At 46.1% G+C, this 15040-nt stretch overlaps 1 non-coding gene across 1 annotated transcript; it reads right to left on the minus strand.

The window, feature by feature from the left end:
• Nucleotides 1-334: 334 nt before the first annotated feature.
• Trnat-ugu lies at nucleotides 335-409 on the minus strand. The gene has a single exon. It is a non-coding gene; the product is annotated as a tRNA-Thr (tRNA).
• Nucleotides 410-15040: the final 14631 nt, after the last annotated feature.

Here is a 15040-nt window from a genome sequence, read left to right on the forward strand (position 1 = left end):
AAGTGAGGAACTGTGTATGGAGGCAGGAGGAGAACATAGGTGGCGGTCATATTAATGTGACTGGACTGTGTAGTAATAAAGCTATGAGGATGTGGCACACTATACAACTGACAAACTTGGAGCAGGGCGTAATAAATAACGCTCTAACGTTGCGAGAGCTACAATCAGAATTGACAGGGTATGTGAAAATGGCCATGGGCGTGGTAAATCAAGATCTGAGTACGATACAGACCTTGATAGATTTGTCAGATACCAGAGTGAAATTACAATGAAATGAATACCCACATCTGCATACAGGCGTTGATATAAGTCAACGGGGACAGTTGAAAATGTGTGCCCCGACCGGGACTCGAACCCGGGATCTCCTGCTTACAGGGCAGACGCTCTATCCATCTGAGCCACCACAGACACAGAGGATAGTGCGACTACAGAGACTTATCTCTGGCACGCCTCCCGTGAGACCCACATTCCCAACTTATTGTCCCGCACTATATTCATAGTGCCCCTGCCCATCATATTCATTACTCGCTGCTTTTTGCCGATTCCCGTAAGAGTTCGGGCACTGTTCGTGGATCCGTACAGAAGAAGATGGTCAAATGGCCGGTGAGCCTTATATATATATATGAAGATGGTATCTGTTCTTTCGCACATGTCCTCTAATTGACAGCACAGGGAATGGTATAGTACAAGTGAGAGCATTGCAGAAGTCTATGCACCACGCGATGCATGGCTTTTGAGCCCTACACTGTTACCCTTGGAACTATTCCTGACTACGCTATTGCAGTGTCTGTGTAATCCCGAATTAAGGTGCAACATCGTATTTATCCGTCGACACCGGACAAGCGACTTTCAAGTAAAATGTCTCCCTTGTATGGGAAGATATATAGTGGATGTACGTGTTGTGGATTGGCAGGAGCCAACCCACGGGGTTTGGAGGAAGCCTAAAGGCACGCGTTTAAGCTCACGCAGGCTGGCGTGAGGTCTGGAACAGGAAAAGGTAGTTAGACTAGAAAAAAAGGATGTAACTGGTGGAATACTTAACTTTAATCCATTAATGTTGAACGTAGCTCTTCTCTGTACATTCTTTACAATATCAATAGCAACCGATAATGGCGCCTTGCTAGGTCGTAGCAAATGACGTAGCTGAAGGCTATGCTAACTATCGTCTCAGCAAATGAGAACGTATTTTGTCAGTGAACCATCGCTAGCAAAGTCGGTTGTACAACTGGGGCGAGTGCTAGGAAGTCTCTCTAGACCTGCCGTGTGGCGGCGCTCGGTCTGCAATCACTGATAGTGGCGACACGCGGGTCCGACGTATACTACCGGACCGCGGCCGATTTAAAGGCTACCACCTAGCAAGTGTGGTGTCTGGCGGTGACACCACAGTACGAGTACAGGTTGTGGACACATGGCTGGCGACATATAAAAGTTTGGGTCTGGCCATGAGTCACGCTCGCATAATGAAATGGTAAGGTGACCAGTCACGATAAGCAGGAAATTCAGGTTGAGGTCTGGTCCGGCACTAATTTTCATTGTAGTCATTCCATTACACAGCTGATGGTTGTCCATATTCGCAAGTCTGAATACATTCAATGAACTTCTGGATAGCCTGCGGGAGGTCCAGAATAACCTGCCAGCTGAACTAGAATACAGCTACACTGAATGAACAGACTTTGTCGTTATTCTGTCACATGCAACGTTATGGATCAGCACCGACAGAGCCAGACTCCATGAGCTGGCCAAACCTCTGGGAACAACTACCTGCACATGATAGAAATGCTTTACAGTCCATCCCTATCAATAAAGTGGGGAGTTCTGGGGAGTACGTACAGGTGTGAACACAGGAGGTGATGTTTATTTCTAAAGAAACAGTTATGTGTTAAAGTCGGCTGAAGAACTACGTCGTCTTCAGAGATAGCTGACCACGATATGCCTGACCTAACTGATCCAGACCGACACAAAGGCATGTGACGTACAATAATTTTTTAGGAAAAGCAGAGCAGAAGGATAGCCAAGAGATATCCTAGCGCCACACCCGTACTTCCAAAGGATCGGCAAGCACTGGATATGTTCCATGTGGAAACTTGAAGTGATTATAGAAAACATCAACGACCGAGGTCGACTTAGGGGCGTGACACGACTATAACTACAATGTAGTGGATTGCTGATTAACGGCACGTCTTGTGTCATCGTGGGAACATCTTTTCATCTCTCAGCTACCATAACTGGGAGTACTGTCGTGAATGTGACAGTCTTTGTTGTACTGGCCAGACAAACCAGTGGTGATACTTCCAGCCCAGAATCTCAGCTATCTTAAAAACACATCACAATCTGATATTTTACATTCACTGGATGAACTAACAGCAAGTCAAAAAGGCATTAGCGTGGAGTTGGTGCCCCAGAAAGTAAAACAGCAATACCGTGAAGAACGACGCAATACACTCATGACGATGATTATGTCAATTTCTGGTACCATTGTAGTTCTGACTGTACTTTGTGTAGCTTGTATTCACTTTAGGCGGAAAACTGCCCACCCACTTGAACTTCCAATGCATCAGTTGCCAGTAGACTGAGTTAGTATTAGAAAATACAATGACAGAAAAAAATCTAAACTCCACAAGCTAATTAATGTAGAGTTATGAAATGTCTGGAATACATTTGTATACACAACTTACTTAAGTGATTAACATTGCAAGATCACAGGTTAATGTAAGCGCAAAATAAGCCATTGGAACTGTGAAATGCTGGTACATTAATAACCGAAGCAACCGCCAGAATGATGAATGGAAGCATGCAAACGTGCACGCATTGTGTTGTACAGGTGTCAGATGTCAGTTTGGGGATGGAGTTCCATGTGTGTTGCACTTGGTCAATACAGGGACGGTTAAAGCTGGTTGTGGAAGACGCTGGAGTAGTAATCCGCTGATGTCCCATGTTTGGTCGACTGGAGACAGATCTGGTGATCGAGCAGGCCAAGGTGCTCTGTAGAGCATGTTGGGCTACAACAGCGGTATGTGGGGGAGCGTCACCGTGCTGGAAAACACCCCATAGAATGTTATTCATGAATGACCGTAAAATGGATCGAATCTCCAGACTGACGTACAAATTTACAGTCAGGATACGGGGGATAACCATCAGAGTGCTCTTGCTGTCATACGAAAGCGCACCCCAGATCATAACTCCAGGTGTAGATCATGTGTGTCTAGCATGCAGACAGGTTGGTTGCAGGCCCTCAGCTGGACACCTCTTAAGCAACACACGGCCATTACTGGCACCGATCAGAATCAGTTTGCATCAGAAAACACAACAGACTGCTACCCTGCCCTCCAATCCTTTCCCTTGAGACCACTGAAATCGCAAATGGCGATGGTTTGGGGTCAGTGGAATGCACGCTACAGGGAGTGTGGCTTGGAGTCGTCTTTGAACTTTCTGATTTCTAACATTTCGTTGTGGAGCTGTGATGCCAACTGCTGCTCAAATTGTTGCTGCAGATACACTCCTGGAAATTGAAATAAGAACACCGTGAATTCATTGTCCCAGGAAGGGGAAACTTTATTGACACATTCCTGGGGTCAGATACATCACATGATCACACTGACAGAACCACAGGCACATAGACACAGGCAACAGAGCATGCACAATGTCGGCACTAGTACAGTGTATATCCACCTTTCGCAGCAATGCAGGCTGCTATTCTCCCATGGAGACGATCGTAGAGATGCTGGATGTAGTCCTGTGGAACGGCTTGCCATGCCATTTCCACCTGGCGCCTCAGTTGGACCAGCGTTCGTGCTGGACGTGCAGACCGCGTGAGACGACGCTTCATCCAGTCCCAAACATGCTCAATGGGGGACAGATCCGGAGATCTTGCTGGCCAGGGTAGTTGACTTACACCTTCTAGAGCACGTTGGGTGGCACGGGATACATGCGGACGTGCATTGTCCTGTTGGAACAGCAAGTTCCCTTGCCGGTCTAGGAATGATAGAACGATGGGTTCGATGACGGTTTGGATGTACCGTGCACTATTCAGTGTCCCCTCGACGATCACCAGTGGTGTACGGCCAGTGTAGGAGATCGCTCCCCACACCATGATGCCGGGTGTTGGCCCTGTGTGCCTCGGTCGTATGCAGTCCTGATTGTGGCGCTCACCTGCACGGCGCCAAACACGCATACGACCATCATTGGCACCAAGGCAGAAGCGACTCTCATCGCTGAAGACGACACGTCTCCATTCGTCCCTCCATTCACGCCTGTCGCGACACCACTGGAGGCGGGCTGCACGATGTTGGGGTGTGAGCGGAAGACGGCCTAACGGTGTGCGGGACCGTAGCCCAGCTTCATGGAGACGGTTGCGAATGGTCCTCGCCGATACCCCAGGAGCAACAGTGTCCCTAATTTGCTGGGAAGTGGCGGTGCGGTCCCCTACGACACTGCGTGGGATCCTACGGTCTTGGCGTGCATCCGTGCGTCGCTGCGGTCCGGTCCCAGGTCGACGGGCACGTGCACCTTCCGCCGACCACTGGCGACAACATCGATGTACTGTGGAGACCTCACGCCCCACGTGTTGAGCAATTCGGCGGTACGTCCACCCGGCCTCCCGCATGCCCACTATACGCCCTCGCTCAAAGTCCGTCAACTGCACATACGGTTCACGTCCACGCTGTCGCGGCATGCTATCAGTGTTAAAGACTGCGATGGAGCTCCGTATGCCACGGCAAACTGGCTGACACTGACGGCGGCGGTGCCCAAATGCTGCGCCGCTAGCGCCATTCGACGGCCAACACCGCGGTTCCTGGTGTGTCCGCTGTGCCGTGCGTGTGATCATTGCTTGTACAGCCCTCTCGCAGTGTCCGGAGCAAGTATGGTGGGTCTGACACACCGGTGTCAATGTGTTCTTTTTTCCATTTCCAGGAGTGTAGAATACCGAACACGATGGTCTTCCCTCTCGGTAGTGGTACATTGCTCTCTGGAGCCTGGTCTTCTTGCGACCGTCATTCTCGTGAACACCTCTTCCAGCAGTTATGTACAGTCACTACATTCCTGCCAAATGTTTTGCACTATCGCAGAAGGAACATTAGGCTTCCTGTGGTCCTATTACACGACCTCTTTCAAACTGAGTGAGGTGGTTATTATAAAGGCTTCTTTGTCGCCTTAAAGGCATTCTTGACTAACAGCAGCTCATCAACTCTAATCTCAAAGGTAATTAAAGCTCACGATCGCTGTTTAAAAGAAACTCGATTTGCATTCTCATAGTGGCGCCACTAGCGCCTCTCTTATGCGACTGGCGCGAAATTTGAATAGATATGTTTCAGATGCAGAAACACACCTACCAGCTTACGTTTATGTCGCCCAACTCCTTGTTGCTGCTATTTTTTCCAGCATTGTAGGAATTTAATAAGCAGCCAATGAAGATAGTGGTTCACTCTGGAGTACAATAAGGAGACTCAACATATATGGTACACGTATGTCAAATCATGAGATGTGTTGGCAAGATCTGTCTAGAAATAAAAATGGATGATGATGTGATGGACCGCTTCTTCTGAATGGGAGAGGCATGTTGCGTCATGGTTCTGTCTGCAAAGCAGACGGCTCCTGTGACAGAGTCATCAAAAAAACGTCATAAGAAGGGTGTTGCAAGGCAACTCTGTAGCTGGGAGCACTGGCACAAGAATATGTATTCAGTACCCTGAGACTGCAGAAGTCGCCGCACTGGACCTCTGAAAGGAACAGTTACTACGTTACAGCACTGCCAGCGACGTGGAGTTGCTGACATGGCGGGAAAGCAGGGTCAATGATGTTATGGTTTCTCAATAGTCGCGACAGGGCCTCGAACTTTTTGAGAGATAGGGGCCAGAACTGCTGCCATTTCAACAATAGTATTGCACCAGGCTTGCATACATACAGCCAAATTTAGACTGGCGTTCTCATCTACATCTACATCTACATCCATACTCCACAAGCCACATGACGGTGTGTGGCGGAGTCATCACCAGCCACTAGCCACCAAAAGGGGTGGCCCACGCCAGTCCAAGAGCTGAGTTGAGTCAGCAAGCTGCCGTTTCCAGACTGTCTTCACTAGCTGCAGGCCACTGCTTGTGGTAAGTCTGAATGCTGCCGACTTCCTGCCTTCCCACCGGCAGCCCACCTTCCGGGTGACTGTCATCAGCTGACGGCTGCCTGCTTTGGCGGAGCGTGATTTGAGCCTTTGACACCTACTTCCCTAGCCATCACCAGCCGAGTCGGCAAGCACTGTCACTGTTCATTGCTCTGTGGGGGCACAAGCTGTCGCTGTTTGCCATCGCCTTGAGCCGGCACACGTCACCGCCGTCAGCTGCCATCATCCACGTTGGAGACTGCAAATTGGTTTCACCCGCCGTGGCGCACTTTGCGCTGAGCAGTGGCCATTCGCTGTCCATAGCGCGCCATTCGGTCCTGGACATACATCAGCACTACAGCGTAGCTCTGACGGCGGCACGCTTTTGCCGGCTGCCGCCTACATCCACCTCTACATCTACATGTACAACTATATCTACACCTACACCAATATTCCGCAAGACACCTGACAGTGTGTGGCAGAGGATACCTTTGATATCACTAACTGATCCTCCCTTCCCTATTCCACTCGCGGATGGCGGCTGGGAAGAACTTTCGTTGGTAAGCTTCTCTAATAGCTCTAGTTTCTCGAATTTTCTCATAGTGGTCAAATCGCGAGATGCAAAAGTAATATGTTGTCCAACTCTTCCCCGAAAGTACTCTCTCGAAATTTCAACAGTAAACCTCAATGTGGTACACAACGCCTGTCTTACAGAGTCTGTGAGTGGAGTTTGTTGATCATCTCTGGAACGCTCTCGCGTCGACTAAACGAAACCGCGTCGAAACGCGCCGTTCGTCGTTGGATCTTCTCTATCTCTTCTAACAGTCCTACCGATTAAAGGTTCCAGACGGATGAACAATACTCAAGAATCTGTCGAACAAGCGCTTTGTAAGCCACTTCTTTGGTGGATGTGTTATATTTTCTTAAGATTCTTCCTATGAGTCTGTCTGGCATTTGCTTTTCCTACTATTTGTTTTATGTAGTCACTCTAGTTAAGGTCGCTTTGGATAGTTACTCCTACATATTTTACAGTAGATACTGTTTCCACCCATTTGTTATCAGTAGTGTAATTGTACCCTAGTGGATTTCTTTCCTGTGTGTGCTCAGTATGTTACATGTAGTAGTATGGCATCATACACAGAATAGATGGAGCGTAACATCACTAGTTGGATATAGGATGTCCCATGAGAATCCCTAGCCCTCCATCTCGCATAAGAACAACCGAATCTTTATTACTGTTTGGGCCACTTGTTACCTCTGACAGTTAAAGATTCTTACATTGACATTACCGTTTGTCTACCACGTCCTCTGAGATCAGAAGTACTTCTCTCATCTTCACCTGCACATAGTTCTCTAGGGCTCCCCACTTCATTACGTAAGGAAGCATGGTAAAACACACTGGACGTGGTCGTCTGCAAATGGGAATCTTACCAGTGCACTGAGTCGTGCTCGGTTCATCCTGACTTCCACCATCTCTACAGTAATATAGTTGTAGATTTAGTTTGCTTGGCCTGACAATGAATCATAATTCTGGAGGTAACTCCTTCCTAACTTACTGTAAGCCAATTAGATACTACTCCAGTGCCAGTACCGCTAGACTCAACTGTGCATGTATAGCATGGTGTACGACTTCTAGTAATTCTGGCACTTCCACTTATGAGTCCCATATGGTATCTGCTAATGACTGAAAAAGCCTCACAACAATTATCCTATTACCGAATGACTGCGGTTGGTCTCTATAACTTCGGTTAACCAGGTCAACTGTTGGCCTTGCGTACTCCATTAGTTCCACAGTCAAGTTCTACAATGTGAGTGTGGTGTTTAGCCCATCCTGCTCCAAGTTCGTCAACAGCATTGCGTGCCATTTCAGTACTGTCCCACCCTGCTCCAAGTTCGACAATTGCATTGCGTGCCATTTCAATACTGTTTTGTTACTGTCTACCACCTCGCTTGTCTTCCCATGGCGCCATTCAGCTCTATGATACTGTTGTCGATGGTGGTCCCAAATACTGTTTTTAATATCTTCCCACCAGTGTTCAACAGTCCCCTCTTGTGGCTTTGCAAGTTTTGTGGAGCTACCTCTACTACTTGCTACAACTGTTCCTGTAATCGCTTATAGGACATGCACAATCTGTGGTATTCGCCCTTATTTTGGTGAAGATTCTTTTCCTCTCTACTTCCTGCCGAAATTTTGAAAATATTTCCTGAAAACTCTACCCTTCGTCCCATACCTCCCGTGTATTATATGTCAGCCTTAGAGTCCGTCAGTGACAAGTGTAACATCCTCTTGCCTGGTGAACTGCGCTCCACTTTCCAGTTGCTGGTCCCAAAGAGCTGCTGCTCCACCCTCGGAGAAGAGGTGTAGTAGTGCCAGAGTTGGGAAACCCTTCACTATCCTCTGACGTGCAGCAATCTGGGAAAAGGAAGCTCTCATTACTCCCCCTCCCCTTTCCGTTTTGAAAGACACGATGTTACCTCAATTTCGAGCGTGAGGAGATAAAACAAAATAATAATAATAATAATAATAATAATAATAATAATTACGGTAACAATGGGTATTCTCCCTTACTTCCTACCAACGAAATTACACCATGTGGCAATCACATGTTGTTCTCATCTCTCTTCCATAAAACCACCTTAGTTAATGTTACAACCTCCCAAAATAGTCTTTCTTACTACATACCCTAAACAAAATTGCGTGGTTCTCCACATCCTTACTTCCTGGACCTCAACCCATGTGGTATCTTAATGTTCAGTGCCAACACTTGCAGCAATGGATTCAGAGCACTTTGAAACAGTCGTAGGCATGCTACCTACCCAATCCATGTGTGATTGTATGCTTCTTGCCGTGTTTTGGTTTACATTAAACTCATACCTAGTCTGAATCCCCACCTCATGAACCTGCTTGAAGGATCGTTGAATCTTAACAACCACTTCAGCACTGCATGATTGATTACCACCTTGAATTTCTTACTGTACAAGTAAGATCTAAAATATGTAACCCCATATACCAGGATAAACATGTATGTTGTTGAGTAATTTCTCTTGGCTCTGCTCAACTGCTGTGAGGATTTTTCTAACCATGCATCACTTGACCAAAAATACACCCACTGCCTTGTTGACAGAGTCTCATGACTATGATTTTCATAATTTGAATAAGATCAACGCCAGAGCCGACATTAAAGTATCTCAGTTTTCCAAATTCAATTTAATACTTCAACTCAGCTTGCAATGTCCGCATACCTTCTCAAGATTTTTCTATAGTAATTGGCCACCCCAAGAACCTGATTGTGATTCCTTATTTGTTCAAGGTCCCAGGATTGCCTGTACCAAGTTGGGTCTGTTTTTACTTCATCCCAACTAATCACATGTCCCAAATAAGTCACTTGTTCCAGGGCAAAATGACACCTCTCTGTGCTGAAGGATGCGATGGTGAGTTGTGGGTTGATGGAGCCAGTGGAAACACTGTTGACAATTAAGAATGACAATGACTTCAGTACATGACTGTGAGGCAACCACATCTCTGTTATCCCTGGCCAACACAGCAGCAACTTCCATCCTGGCTGCTGTGCCAGCACCCTGCGTTGCTGACAGCAGTACTAGGGCTCCAGTGATACTGGTGCATTTTGTTAGTGTGGGTTGCCTACATCAGGGGCAGCTTTGCACTCAGGGCAAACCTATTGTTCTCCTTTGATTGACAGGTTATTAACCTATTGTTCTCCTTTGATTGACAGGTCCTTAACCTATTGTTCTGCTAATATTATCCTTCTTTTTGATTGACAGGTCCTTAACCTATTGTTCCCCCACGCCTTCCCCCCCCCCCCCCCTCCACCTCTCAGGAAACATCCAACTCACCCCCTCGCTGATACAGGTACACTTTCAGGTCTGAGTTATTTAAATAGCCCCCTCTCACTCTTAACAATTTGATTTACTATTTAATAAAAATCCTTAAATTAATTAAACCCTGCCCCTTTAGTAAACCCTCCCCCCCCCTTGCCGGAAATTGGAGGGCAAAAGACTCAGTTGGTCAGTCATTTGGAGGAAATTCGATTGCAGTGTATGGAATATTGTTTAAACAATTTAGACAATGTGTGGAATATTGTTTATTTAAACAATTTATGTGATTCAAGGCAGTGTATGGAATACATAGAAATTGGTGGAGAGGAAGGATCTCATAACAGGAAATTCAAGGGTATATTGTATATTTAAAAAAAAATTCAGTTTGTGGGGGTTGGATTTCTCTTACTTATCATTCTCTGCTGCTTGGAAAGATGTAGGTCTTGTAAGAAGTAATTACATAGGGCAAACATGTTACATAACCTAATGTTCGGCACTGTACTCTAGGTGTCTTAACCTAATGTTCGGCCCTTTGTCAGCACTTAACCTATTGTTCTGTTAAGTGGTTTTCCATGTCACTCCATTTCCCTTAAAATATTGTACCGCCCTTGCTACCATATTAAATAATTATTTATGTCCTCCCACCATTTTCTGGTACGATTTTCGAATTTCACATGCTTTCCAACGCCAGTTTTGGCGCACTCTTCTTCGTCAGCCACCCCCACCACCTTAAACTATTGTACCGCGTTTTACATAAAAATTATGCAAACTAACCTAGTGTTCTGCACTCAACCTACTGTTCTGCTCTGACGCTGATCCCACTGACTCCGCCCAAGCCCCCAGGAGTCGCGGTGCACCGGTGGCCCCGGGAAGTGACGACGCGGCTCTCAGCCATCGAACCATGCATAGTTGTCAGTTCGGTTCCCGCAAGGATGAGGTGCGGTCATCTCATTCATACATGACACCTGAGAAATGCCTGTCGAAACACGTTTTCACCTAATCACTATTGCTGGCGGGATGACGCATAGGTGTGGGTACAGCACCAAGAGAGATGTTTGCATAGTGGCTCACCCTCACAGGCACAGCTAAAAGGTTCTCTGTGTTATACTTACGTCACATGTCTGTGTAAATAACAGATAGGTCTTCTGCTGGGTGCGCCATAGAAATCTGTTACAATGCTTCCCAGAATAACGCAGGTTGCATTCTTCCTAGCAATCCTAACTGGACAGCCTGTCCTGCTGACACATAGTGGCGAGATGTTTGCTTATCGTGGCTGAACGTACTGTAATAATAAGCATCATAGTTGCTAGTGCGAACAATTTTAGCAATTTTACAGTAATTTCAACACAGTCTAATCATAGGACAGCATGATTCACAATTTCAGTATCATAGCTAAAAAACCATTGCGCATGTAGACAAATGACTGTGCAGTATGTCCATTCATTGTTAATTCTCGAACATATACATCATTAAAGCATGCCAGAATGGAGAGGCCTGTTGGGATACAGGAATGTGCCTGACCTTACAGTGTAGTTCTCTAGATGGCTGAATAGTGAACCAATACTCAGTATGTGTTGGGCAGCCTTCATGGTCGTGTGCTACTCGGTGGAAATTTGAGAAGATTCAATATGGATGTGTGTTTGCGCTGGACCATTATTCCCTCCCATGTAAATTATCCGGTTTACTGCTTCTGCACATTTTCCGTCTTTATTTGGTTGAGAGAACGTCGATTGAGGTGTGCGTGTCTAGCAGGTGAAAGATGAGTGAAAGACATGTTTGCTGGTTCTCTGGACATGAGAAAAGTTTTGTTGATTCTGTTAATTATAAGGATGATTTGGAAGCTGTTATATCACCAACATCGGTATTCGCAATTGGAAATATCAGTTACGTCTATTTTTTTCGAGTTTTCACGTAAAGGTCTTCACAGACGAGATAAGTTTCTAGTTACTCAGTGGTTTACAGCACGCTGCACCTCGCTGAAGTTTGGGGCTTTGGGGCTCTAGAGAAATAATTTCCAGTCTATATCTTCAGAATTTATTTTATTCTCGAGTCAGAAACATACAGATTTACAGTAGCTATACACATCAATATATATATATATATATATATATATATATATATATATATATATATATATATATACACAAATTGTATTTATATTACATGTGCCCAGTACTTTGCAACCTCCAAGGCGCTTGGAGTGGCTTGCAGGAGATCAATCTTCGTGCAGGATGTAGGGCACAAAAGGCACTGGAGCATGTGGCTTGTGACTTGTTCTTGTCCACAATCACAGGAAGTATCTTCTGTTATGAGGCCCCATCTCTTCAGGTTGTCTCTGGATCGTCCAACTCCTGATCGTAATCTGTTTAAAGATTTCCACACCAGCCAGCTCTCGTTGTGTCCAGGTGGTAGTTCTCCAGCTTCTGGCGTCTGCAAGTGAGCCGTTGACTTCTTCCATAACTCCAGCCTTGCCTTCTCTGGTGAAATGGTGAGCTTCTCGGATGTTCTCAGGAAGCTCTTTCGCGATCTCAGCCGTTGCTGTGGTGGATTACGTCCGTGCAGTGGATGGGCACTGTCCTGTTCCACTTTCAGTCTCTCCTTGTTGGCAGCCACTGTTCTGCGTACCAAAAAAATGGTTCAAATGGTTCTGAGCACTATGGGACTTAATATCTGAGGTCATTAGTCCCCTAGAACTTAGAACTACTTAAACCTAACTAACCCAAGGTCATCACACACATCCATGCCCGAGGCGGATTCGAACCTGCGACCGTAGCGGTCGCGCGGTTCCAGACTGAAGCTCCTAGAACCGCTCGGCCACACCGGCCGGCTTCTGCGTACCCATGGTGGCGATATTCCAGCCAGGCAGTAGAGCTTATCAGTTGGGGTAGGTCTTAAGCAACCTGTGATCAACCTGCAGGTTTCGTTGAGAGCAATGTCTACTTGTCTGGCATGAGATGAGCTGTAGCAGACTGGAGAAGCATATTCAGCAGTAGAAAAGCACAGTGCTATTGCAGAACAGCGAAAGGAGCCTCCACGAAGATTGCAATGATTTCCGACCAAGATAAGACTTGCAATCGGCCGTACCCTGGGCGTCAGGTTTCTCTGGCGGCTGATCCTTTCACACCAGAAACATCATCTTGGTCCTTTTCAGGACCACAGTTGACCATCTTCAGAATTATACTGTGGAAGCGATCAGTAGCATATTGCTGAGTGCTTGCTATCAAGAAGTATCGCGTAAATGGTATATAATATTCTGGCAAACCATGTGAAAATACATGTGTTCTTGTAATCCCATAGTCTGGAGATGGGTGTAGCAAGCAAGCAGGGGCCAGAAACAGTGACGTTTGTACCTTTGTACAACAGTCTTCGCGGTATACGTACATGTGTCTTGTGGTCGCTACTATGTGTCCTACTGTGAGGGAGGTATAGATTCAGTCTGAATGAGACGCATTCGTGTAATAACGAAGTATGTTTCCAATTGTCTAATAAACTCATTCTTTACTTCCGTTAGCTTACTTTTAGCAACTGACCACTCTCATCACATCTGACGAAGTTTGTCTCTTAGCCTGTACTTATTGTCTGCATTAACATTTATTTTCCCAGGTTTGTTTATTACTCTGTACACAAATTCACTGAATTTCGATGGTCACTTCGTCAGTCTACTGGATAGGTCCTTCCAACCCTACAGCCACCACAAAGCAGCATGGCCTGTCACTACCTAGAATTTCCTACCATCCAAGTAACAGTGGAAGTGTGTTCCTCTGTACACCAAGATAAGCACTCTCTCTCTTAATTCGAAAAATTCTTCCTGAAATTCCTCGAATCCAACAAACTCAACATCCTTCTTTAACAAATAAATAAGTGAACTTGCAAGGTCTGCAAGCCCCTTCACGAACTTCCCATAATAATTCGTGAGGCACAGAAAATATTGCAACTCCATAGTTGTTCCTGATGCTCGATAATCTTTCACTGTTTACACTAGCCGAGGATCAGTTCTTACACCATCCTTGCTAATGATATGGCCCAAATAACTTCCTCCAGCGCAAAGTAACATTCTTCTATGCCGAGTGTCAAATGGACAGCCTGCAATCTTTTTAATAGTTCCCTCAGACGTCTTCTATGCTCTTGCATATCTCTTGGAAAGACGATTATGTCATCAAGATACACTAGACACTGACAATTTAAATCCTTTGAGCACTCCATCCAGTAAACACTGGAATGTTGCCATTGTATTTTTCAAACCAGAAGGCTTCCTATATTGGTAGTGTCCTCACAGCGCAGAAAAGGTCGTTATCGGTCTATGCTCTGTAGGCACTTCTAGTTGACTATACCCACTCCATAAGTCCACTGTTGAGGAGTACTGGCTTTGCTTTATCTATCGTCTCGTGTTCGGAATCTGGTGGGCGTCTGTCATAGTCTCACTAATGAAGTGTCCACCCCCTGTAGCTGAGTGGTCAGCGTGACAGAATGTCAATCCTAAGGGCCCAGGTTGGATTCCCGGCTGGGTAAAAGATTTTCTCCGCTCAGGGACTGGGTGTTGTGTTGTCCTTATCATCATCATTTCATCCCCATCGACGCGCAAGTCGCCGAAGTGGCGTCAAATTAAAAGACTTGCAACCGGCGAACGGTCTACCCGATGGGAGACCCTAGTCACACGACATTTACATTTTACTATTCAAGTGGCAATAATCACAATAACAGTGATAGTTTTTTGAGCCGTCGCATTGTTTTTGGGGAAGGAGACCAAACAGCGAGGTCGTCGGTCTCATCGGATTAGGGAAGGAAGTCGGCTGTGCCCTTTCAGAGGAACCATCCCGGCATTTGCCTGGAGTGATTTAGGGAAATCACGGAAAACCTAAATCAGGATGGCCGGACGCGGGATTGAACCGTCGTCCTCCCGAATGCGAGTCCAGTGACTAACCACTGCGCCACCTCGCTCGGTTTTGAGCCATCCATAGATTCTTCGGCACAATCACAATTCCTGCACCCAGGGGCTACTAATCTCTTTTATTATCGAATCAGCCAATAGTTCATTTGTAAATTTCTCCAAAACTGATTGATGCGACTGTATGTTCTCTGATACACCAGTGATTCGTTCTCTGTCAGAAT

The sequence above is a fragment of the Schistocerca piceifrons genome, chromosome X, assembly GCF_021461385.2.
Source record: "Schistocerca piceifrons isolate TAMUIC-IGC-003096 chromosome X, iqSchPice1.1, whole genome shotgun sequence".
Taxonomy (NCBI): domain Eukaryota; kingdom Metazoa; phylum Arthropoda; class Insecta; order Orthoptera; family Acrididae; genus Schistocerca; species Schistocerca piceifrons.